Source organism: Rhinopithecus bieti, unplaced genomic scaffold (genome assembly GCF_001698545.2).
Source record: "Rhinopithecus bieti isolate Rb0 unplaced genomic scaffold, ASM169854v2 scaffold_17962, whole genome shotgun sequence".
Classification (NCBI taxonomy): Eukaryota; Metazoa; Chordata; class Mammalia; order Primates; family Cercopithecidae; genus Rhinopithecus; species Rhinopithecus bieti.
In genome coordinates this window covers 2472081-2482081 of record NW_016809457.1, presented here as the reverse complement: position 1 = coordinate 2482081, position 10001 = coordinate 2472081, and positions in this window count along the sequence as shown.

Genomic DNA, 10001 nt, shown 5'->3' with positions numbered 1-10001 from the left:
AAACTCCAACCTGAAAATATTCTTTAGATCACTCACTCTCCCTTCCAGATGTATAGCCTACTTCTAAATATTTAGGATTTTACTTTTCAAAATTTCCTTTATTTTTCCCTCCCTAGTGGATGAAGAATCTATTCTTGTTTCTTTCAGCACTTTGTTCTCATATTCTATAAATGTTCTATGGCATTCTGCCTAGTCCCCTCCTAGGTATGTGTTACCACCTGACACTGATCCTTCTTTCCATAGCTTCAGACCTAATATCTGAAATCTTATCTCAGGCCCTCTTGTGTAGACAGATTCTCTTCTCAAAGACTTTAATATGACAACTATCATACAACTTGTAACATTTAAGTTTGACTCAGTAACACTGTGGCTTCTCAATCTATACAATTATTTTTAAGCTTTGCTATGCCAGCCTCCCAGATATTTTAACTTTCCTCTTCAATGACAATCCAAGAAAGTGACTATCGCAGGAATTTCCAAGAAAGGAACATCAGGGAAGTCTTAACTTTATTCCACATGTATGTTTAGCCTTTACACATATAAATACTTACTAAATTGACTATTAATCTTGAAATCAACTGTTAAATTGGTAGAAGTATAAGTCCCAGACTAGAGAGCAATTTATATGACAAGAGTAATTGTAAGTAGCACATTAAAAGTTAAAGAAAACAATGTTCCAGTTTTCTTTACAACCCTGATTTTTATTTATGATGGCAATATGTACAGCAAAAAATAAATAAATAAATAATAAGCTATTTTGTCAGACTCCCTTGCAGCTAGGGCTGGTCAAGAAATACAATTCTTGCCAATAGATTGCAAATACAAGTCACCAAAGGAGTTTTCAAAAATTTTTTTATAAAGAGCTGACTTCACTGGCATGAGCTCTTTGCCCCTTGCCCTTCACCCTTCTTGCTAGCTAGAGTCTGGTCTCCATACCCATGGGGCAAAGAGCCATCCTGAAATCATGAGGAAGACAACAAACATTTGAGGGGAAAGAGAAGCCTGGATCTCTGATGACATTGTGTATACCATACCTGGCTTGCCTACCCTCACACTTTTGTTATGCGAGAGAAAAACCAATCCCTTTTTATGCCACTGTATTTAGTACTTCCTGTGGCTAGTAGTCCAATATATCTTTAACTGATAGATATATTTGGCAAAAGCTGGATATGAAATTTTTAATAAACAAACAAATATATTTTAGGAAGATGTGTTTATCATTGAGAAAGTGACTTTCCTCTGGAGTAAAAATTAAAGTATAGACACAACACAGTCATTCTTTTTTTAAGAGGCTCTTCTGCCTTACAAATGTCTTCCACTATAAAAAAGGTCCTTCCATTTTTTACTTTTTTACTGTCTGTTGGTCATAAGTTTGCTTAATGAAGAAGAGAAAATTAGGGGATTAGAGAGCTCATATTAATATCCAAGGCTTATTCTTAGTTTCTACTAATGCTTAAGCATAATTGCCCTTTTCCTCCTTAAGCTTTATGTTGATTGTGGACAACAGAAAGTTACTCTAATTTAGCAGTTCCCAATCTTTTTGGCACCAGGGACTGGTTTTGTGGAAGACAATTTTTCCATGGATAGGGTAGGAGGGATGGTTTTGGGATGAAACTGTTTCACCACAGACCATCAGGCATTAGTTAGAGTCTCATAAGGAATGCTCAACCTAGATTTTGCACATTCGCAGTTCACAATAGGGTTTGCGTTCTTATAAGAATCTAATGCCGTTGCTGATCTGACAGGAGGCAGAGCTCAGGCAGTAATGCACACTTAGCCACCACTCACCTTCTTCTGTGCTGCCCAGTTTCTAACAGGCCATGAACTGGTACCCAGCCTGAGGATTGAGGACTGCTGCTCTAACTAACCTAAGCAAAAAGGGAATTTACTGGAATATCAAATGGCTCACAGAATTGACAGGAAAGCCAAACCCAATGCAATTCTAATCCTAACTACCCAGAGTGAGGTCAAATCTCACAGATTAAGTGCATAGTCCACAACACCCCCCCTGACTTCAGATACCAACCCCAAGCTCCAGGGTTCCCAGTCTACCTGCACATCTACCCAACCAGCTACAATTTTGGAGATTCCCATTACACCCTCAATAATTTGCTCACTGAACAACTCGCAGAACTCAGGAAAGTGTTATGATCAATTTTTTGTTATAAAGATTACAAAGCTGTACAGCTAAATGAAGAGATGTATATTGATGGTCAAGGTTTGGGAGGTCCCAAACACAAAGTTTTCCAAACACAAAGCTTCCGTGTCCTCAGGATGCTTCACACTTGCAGCACAATGATGTGTGATTGCCAATCAGGGAAGTTCACTTAGGCTTTCAGTGTCCACAGCTTTTATTGAGTTTTCTCTATGTAGCGTCATGGGTTGAATCATCAGTCATATGACATTACTAAATCTCCAGCTCCTTTTACCTCATTGGACATTAGGAGGTTGGTATGATGCCATATTGACCAAAGCCCTAACCCTCTATTCATCTGATTGGTCTTTTTGACACGGCCAGCCCAATCCTGAGTCATCTTATTAGTATAAATGACCTAGGAGTCTGCCATGAATCACCTTGTTAGCATACACTATCAGGTATGATCTGAATGGCTCATCATGAAAAAAAAGACACTCCTATTACTCAGAGAATTCCAAGGGTTTAGAGGCTCCCCCTAGTAAACAGGACAAAGGCCAACCAAGTTTTATGTTATACAGTACTGAAGAACCAGGCTCAGGAAATTAGTAGGAACCAGGGTTACAGTCAAGACCTCTCCACTGGAATGGTTGTCTTAGGACATAACTGCCACCCCCAAAGACTTCCCTGGAACTCTTCACTGAGATTACCACAAACAGCAGACAGCGCTGTGTACACTGAGTACCAGCAACACTAATGCCACATCAAAATGACTAGATATTGTCTAGATTCTTTGTGTCACTTCTCCCACATTCAAAATCCCTTGCATGAGTGGCTCATTATCCAAATTTAGACCACGCACACACACTAGCTCATGAGAAAGACGAACATTTATACCACGTGGACTTCTAAGGTGGAAGTAAGGAACTTGCTTGAAATAATAGAATTCCTATCACATAGGAACTTAAGTTCCTGGGCAGCAAAAATATGACAAATACCCCTAAACTATAACTCTTTCTCTAATTAAAATCTGTATATATCCTTCTCTCAAAAATCTGTTTCTGCCAAATATAATGATATCGTCTCTTATATAATTAAAACACATGTTTTTACTCCTGCAACAAGGAGACTATCCAGAGTCCCATTATATACAAATCTAAATACACGTGTTGGCTCTTTAGTTACGACCTATTCTTCTCTAATTTTGCCTCCATCACACATAAATATTATTCAGCCTGTGAACTCAATATGCTCTGTATGAAATAGTGGTATAAATGAGCAGGAAATAAAAGGTAGATTAGTTAAATATGTAACTATATACAAAGAGAAATAGAGACAGAGCAAGTAAAATAATATAGAAGTGACTACATTTCTTGCTTATGAAAAATCATGAAGACAAATATACCTTCCCCACTCCTTCATTTTATGTCCCCTTTGCCATCAGCCAGCACAAAAACTGGTTGAATAACATTATCTCTGGGATAATCCAAACCTTTATTCCTGAGAAAGAGATGATCCTACTATATACAACTAAAGTCACCTTTAAGCCATTTTTAATTTATTGCTGTACTTGGCAATGCAAAGATCTTTCCCAACCCCACTCCTGTCTCAGTTGATTCTGTCCATTCTCCTTTCTGCATCCACTGTGAACTCGCAACTCTATTTTTCTTCAGTGTCAGGATTAATCACCCCAGACAGCACTATAATCCCCCTTTTTAGTATATTCAACTCATGGTGAAGAACCTAAAGAGACCAAATAGCTGTCTCAGCTTCCAACTCAAAAGAACCCTTGTTACAATGCCTGGTGGATGCATTCATCTCTTGCTTCCTAAATCCTCTAAGCCAGAAGTGTTTGGAGTTAGCACAATTTCTAGGGCACATTATGAGCTGTAACCTGAAAAGCATAAAATTTTCTATCATCCTTCTTCTCCAGACTCACATGTTGTTTATCTCTGAGAGAAATCATTCCATATACTGCTCTCCTGAACAGGCTTTCCAATCTCATAAGGAGATCTCCTAAACGAAACTGTAAGAGATCCTCCAATGCTGTAAGTTAGCTGCTCTGGGATAACAGGGTACATGATAAAACCAATTATCCCATGACCAGCAGCACATTACCTGATTTCACTCACAAAATAACAATTTCATGGCCAGAGAAATGTTGGATGACGTATTCTGATGAGCTAAAAGGCATCTGTTAAGTTCACAATTAATGGTACTTCTAGAAATACAATAGGCAGAAAAAATAAATCCAGGTCCATATCCTTAAGGTGTTTTTCAGTTGGCACAAATATGTGATGTCCCACTAAAAAAAGTAATCACCTTGCCCAAAGTCCCTCCCAGGTTCTAGCTCCTTAGCTAAAAGTGGACTAATGATTCTACTGGAAAAATTGAGCCCTCAGCATTAGTGATAGCAAAATAATATAGAGAAGTCTCTCCTTAGTATATTTGTCCATTTGGCTGTTGTAACAAATTGCCATAAACTCAGTATCTTAAAACAACAAAAATTCATTATCTCACAGTTCTGGGGTCCAGAAGTCGGAATCAAGAAATCAGTAGGACCTTGTTCCTCCTGAAGACTCTAGGGGAATCTCCTTTCTTGCTTCTTTCAGCTTCTAGTGACCCCGGGTATCCTTCAGTTTTTGGCTACATAACTCCAATCTCTGCCTCCATCTTTTCACATGGTCTTCTCTGTGTCTCTCTTCTCCTCCACTGCCTCTTTTTAAAAAAAAATTAATACATAATAATTGTACACATTTGGATGTACATGTGATATTTTAGTATATGCGTATACTATGTAGTAATCAGATCAGGGTAATTGGGGCATCCACCACCTAAAACATTTATCATTTATTCACATTGAGAAGAGCCCAAATCTTCTCTTCTAGATATTTTTAACCATGCAATAAATTATTGCTAACCATAGTCACATGACTGTGCTAACACTAGAAAATATTTCTTCTCTGTAACCATAATTTTGCACCCTTTAACCAAACTCTCTTCATCCCTCCTTCCCACTACGCTTTCCAGCCTGCAGTAACCATGATTGTGCTCTCTACCTCCATGAGATCAACTTTCAAAGCTCCCACATATGAGTGAGAACATATAATATTTGTCTTTCTGTACCTAGCTTTTTGCACTTCACATAATGAGCTCCAGGCTCATCATGTTTCCATGAATGACAGGATTTTCTTTTCTGTGGCTGAATAATATTCCATCCTGTATATATACCACTATTCATCAGTTGATGGACACTTAGTTTGCTTCCATATCTTGGCTCTTGTTCCATCTCTTATAAGGGTACTTTTCAATGGATTTAGTAGCTACTCAGGAAATCGAGGTGACCTTGTCTCAAATTCCTTAACTTTATTAGACCTGTAAAGACTGTTTCTCAAATAAGGTCATATTCACAGATTCTGGGGATTAGGATGTGGGCATATATTTTGGGCACCATCATTCAGTCCAACACAATGGGTTTCACTATCACCATTGCTACGTAATTCATGAGATCTTTATGCGAGCATGAGGAGAATGGGCAAGGAGACTGACTGACATCTAGAGAATGGGTTATCATATCCTGAACCTGAAGAGACTCTTGATAAGCATTCAAATACTACATTAATATTTTTCCACTCTGAGAGCATTCAGATGGAAAAAGATATCCACTACCCTCTACCAAAATAGTCTTGCTACTTCTAAGTTTCTGACTATCTGCTCAAATTATTAATCATTACCCACTGGTTTTTGTTATTACTTAACTCAATCTATGACTTCTTCCAGGCAAATTAGACAACAGGTTTATTTCCCTTTAGGACCAGCATTGAATTAAGAAGTATAATCACTTACTATAAGTCCACCAATGCTGGCCCCAGGAAATGAGGAAGAAGCATCTGTAAACCAAGAGCTATCTATCTATCTACATATCTATCAATTTATTGATTTATTTGGCATCTCAGGCTACTAACTAGTCACAGGAATCCCTCCACGAGGCCACTGGGGTTGAGAGAGAGCAGCAGGGTAGCAGGATGATACCCAGGAAGATGACAATCCTCCTTGTACAATTTAACATGTGCATTTAAGATTGGCTTGGAACCATTCCTCTGTGTGTGTGTGTGTGTGTGTGTATGCACAGGCGCATGGGAATGTGTGGATTTCACTTGATGGAGTACTGCTGTAGATTCCTCACTTTACTTTTTAGTGAATGAGCTTATGACCGGTTCATAATGGGAAATTCAGATCATAATGCCAGGCATTTAGTCTCTACCAAGGTCCAGTAGCATTTCAAGAGTTGTTTCTCAAAACAGGACTAGTTACTTGCTGGAGAGGTCATAACTTTTATTTTTTTAATGACATTAGAGGTCTTGACTGTGAATTTACTACTGGGGCTCCATAAAGCATCCCAATCTGCTACAAACTCTTCAAGTTTCATTGGATCTGCTGGGTCATATGGGCTGCCAGGTAAGAGTTGATTGCACTGCAGCCTGGACTGATTGCCAGGAGCTCTGTTGATATGAATTAGTGAAGAGACAACATCTGGAACAGCAGCTGCACTTGGAGGCACCACCTAATTAAGCTTACAATAATCCACACATTCTCCAAGACCCATCTGTCTTCCCCATCAACCTAATTGGAGAGTTAAATGGAGCTGCGATAGAAATGACCACAACCTACCATTTCAGTCATTGATGGTAGCACTAATCTCTCAGATTCTATGGGAATATCCTACTGCTCTTGTTTCTTTCTTTTAGTAAGGAAAGTGAGATCCAGGACTTCCATCCTTGTTCTTTCCTTTCATAACAACTCTTATTCCTGAGTTAAGAAGTAAATGTGAGTATTTAGCCAATTGCCTAAAATATCTTTTCCAAGAACACACAGGAAATGAAGGGAAAGAGAAGAGGATGTGTCTGTAGGTCCCTGTATGCCTACAGTGAGATGGGCTTGGGTCAAGACTCTATTTATCATCTGAACATAATACATTTCTAGTCTGACCATTGAACCACAGTGCCATTTTTCTATATTAGAAATGTGTAATTTGGGAGCCATTATCTTAAAACAACTGAAAGGTCTACTTATATTCTTCTCTTCAGAATATACTTACACCAGAAAATGACCACAGGTCTAGAAATAAGGTAATGACTCTTTCTTTTGGTAAGCTTTATGCTGAGACATGACGATTTTATGCAAATTTATTAGGAACTTTGTGAGTTGCCTATATATCTCAGATCTATAGACTCCATGATCAATAAATCAGTGTTAAATATCTATGTGTCTCTATTAGGGAAAGCACAAATAACTAGCCTCTGGAGGTTAAGTGCCTGACTTCTGCACCTGCCCTTCTCAATCATAGGATCTTTCCAATCTCCATTGTAATCAGACAGACTATTTCAATATCAGTCCCTCCCATCAATATCCCCAATTGACAAGAGAAGCCACAATCACATTTTTGTAGATACTAGTAGTGCCCTCACTGAAGTGTTTCTCAAGGTCTTAGCAAAAAGATGGTCATCTATGTCTACTTAGGCAACATAGTTAGGAAGTAGATGAGATTCATGTTTTAAATTCAGTCATTTTATTTCTTTCTGGGTACTACTGTAAATAATTTATGGCATCTTAATTTTCTTTAGCATGATCAATAATCTATACAGCTTCCTGTATTAAAAGTACCTTGCCCTCTCAGTGAATTCAGATAATTGCACTATATGAAAAAAAATAGACTAACCTAAAACTACATTTATTCACTTTTTGGTTGAGCATGTTTGGAATTTAATAAGACATATTTTCCCCTAGGTATTTTATTATACAAATCGTTAAGTATATTTATTTTGTATATTTTTTTTGTATTAAACTATTACAAAGTTTGACAACATAAATTAGTATGCTGAAATCCAACTTTAGTTACCAATTTGAAATGAAAATGGGGGGGAAGAGGGTTAGGATCTGAAGAGAACTGGCTTAAGAATGGAAAGGACTGTCTCTTACAACAAAGAAAAGGATTTTTACCTGAGCTATTTTGAATGCATCAACTGGCAAAGGAAGCTTAAAGAATTTGGGTTCTGTGGCTATTTCAAGTCCTTCAAATCCTCCTATATATCCCTATTTTAATATTCAGAATGTCACTCTGTCCCATTTAATATTTTAACTGTCACCAAAGAAGCTGAAGAGGGGATAAATAATGTGTTAACTTGGCAACCCAAGACTAACCTTTTTATTGATTTTTTGGATACCTCATCTCTACAGCTTTAAGAGTCCAAATATTCTGCTAGCATCATCAGGTAAAGTTCTCTAAGCTTAAGTTTGTGACCCAAGAATTTAATATTTGAAATTGTCATTCTTTTTTTTATCCAAGCCACTTAGTATGTCTAAAAGCAGCCCCTCACATGCCCAGTTAATTTTTTTCGGCTGTTATTCAACATCAGTAAATTTATACCCAAAGCCTGATCTTCAATCTGCCCTGGATTCCAAGTGATGACAGGAAAGTTAACCGTTTTGTCGTTGCTTACCACAGTCTGTCATCCTTCGATCACTGACACAACTGCATTTTCACTGCTTTTAACCCTAATTATGCCAAGTACAATCCCAGACTTCCTCCTTTTCCCTGAGATCTGGTATATAATCTGCTCCTGGAACCAACTTTCATACTAGCCAAGATTGTGGCTGCCTGGAAAAAAAACAAACCTGGCTATAAAGCACCCAGAATAATTGAAGGGTATTTATTATATACTCCAAAATCAATAAAAGGCCTGAAGGACAAGATTTTTAAATGGTCAAGGATCCATAGAGTATCGTACTAGCTAAGTATAGCGTCATAACCAGACCTGAGGTGATGCGATAGACAGAGGAAGCTTTTTTTTGAGATGGAGTCTTGCTCTGTCGGCAGGCTGGAATGCAGTGGCAACATCTCGGCTCATTGCAAACTCTGCCTCCTGGGTCTAAGCAATTCTCCTGCCTCAGCTGCAGAGGGAATTTCTGTTCATCCTTGACTCCCATTAGCTTGCTCTGAATGAGAAGAGAAAATTAAACTCAGTATCTTACAAGGAGTGTGGAGGAGGCTATAAACAGATAAATATTAGTACCATATTATTGGATGAGAGTAACAGGTTGAGTGTCACAAGTAAGCTGACAAATACTTTAAAAAGCAATGATTTCAAACCCAATTCTATATGCTCTTCTTCTGGGGCATATACTTATAGAAGTCAGAGTCTTTATCTTATGGTTCCTTTAATCTCTTGGTGCATGCAATAGCAACTTAAATGTGAATAAAATCCTTAATACTGTTTTCTTCAATTTCCCTTAATTTTTGATGGGGTTGAGCAAGTTAAACTACCTATGTGCAATTTTCTCAAGGCTACTATAAGTAAAAGATGTGTATAAGGAGCATTACATTATTTTTTACATAGCTATATGAGTTAAAAATGAAAAGCATTTTAGTTAGAAGTATAAAGAACTTACTTACTTTAAATACTTTCTCTCTTTTATAAATGAAAATGTCCTTGTCTTTAATAATGTTCATCAATTTGAACATTCCTTTCTTTTCATATCTTGGAGCTGTTAGAAAGTATTTAGCTCTGAGGCTGACATTTGGTGTTTTTACCGAATTTTATCTTATTTTCAACTGTATTTTCAACCTTTTAAAAATATTATGAATTATGCACACTGACTGAGAACCAGGTAAAAAAAATTATGAATGCATATTTGTCAATAACATTTGGGACTCTGTGATATATATATATATATACTATTATACCAAGAGGTTGCCTTCCTGAGGTCCTGAGTCAGGATCATACAAGTCTTCTATGGAAATACATTTGACCCGCTACATCTGTGGGTTCCACATTCAGGGATTGAACCAACTGTGGATCAAAAAAAA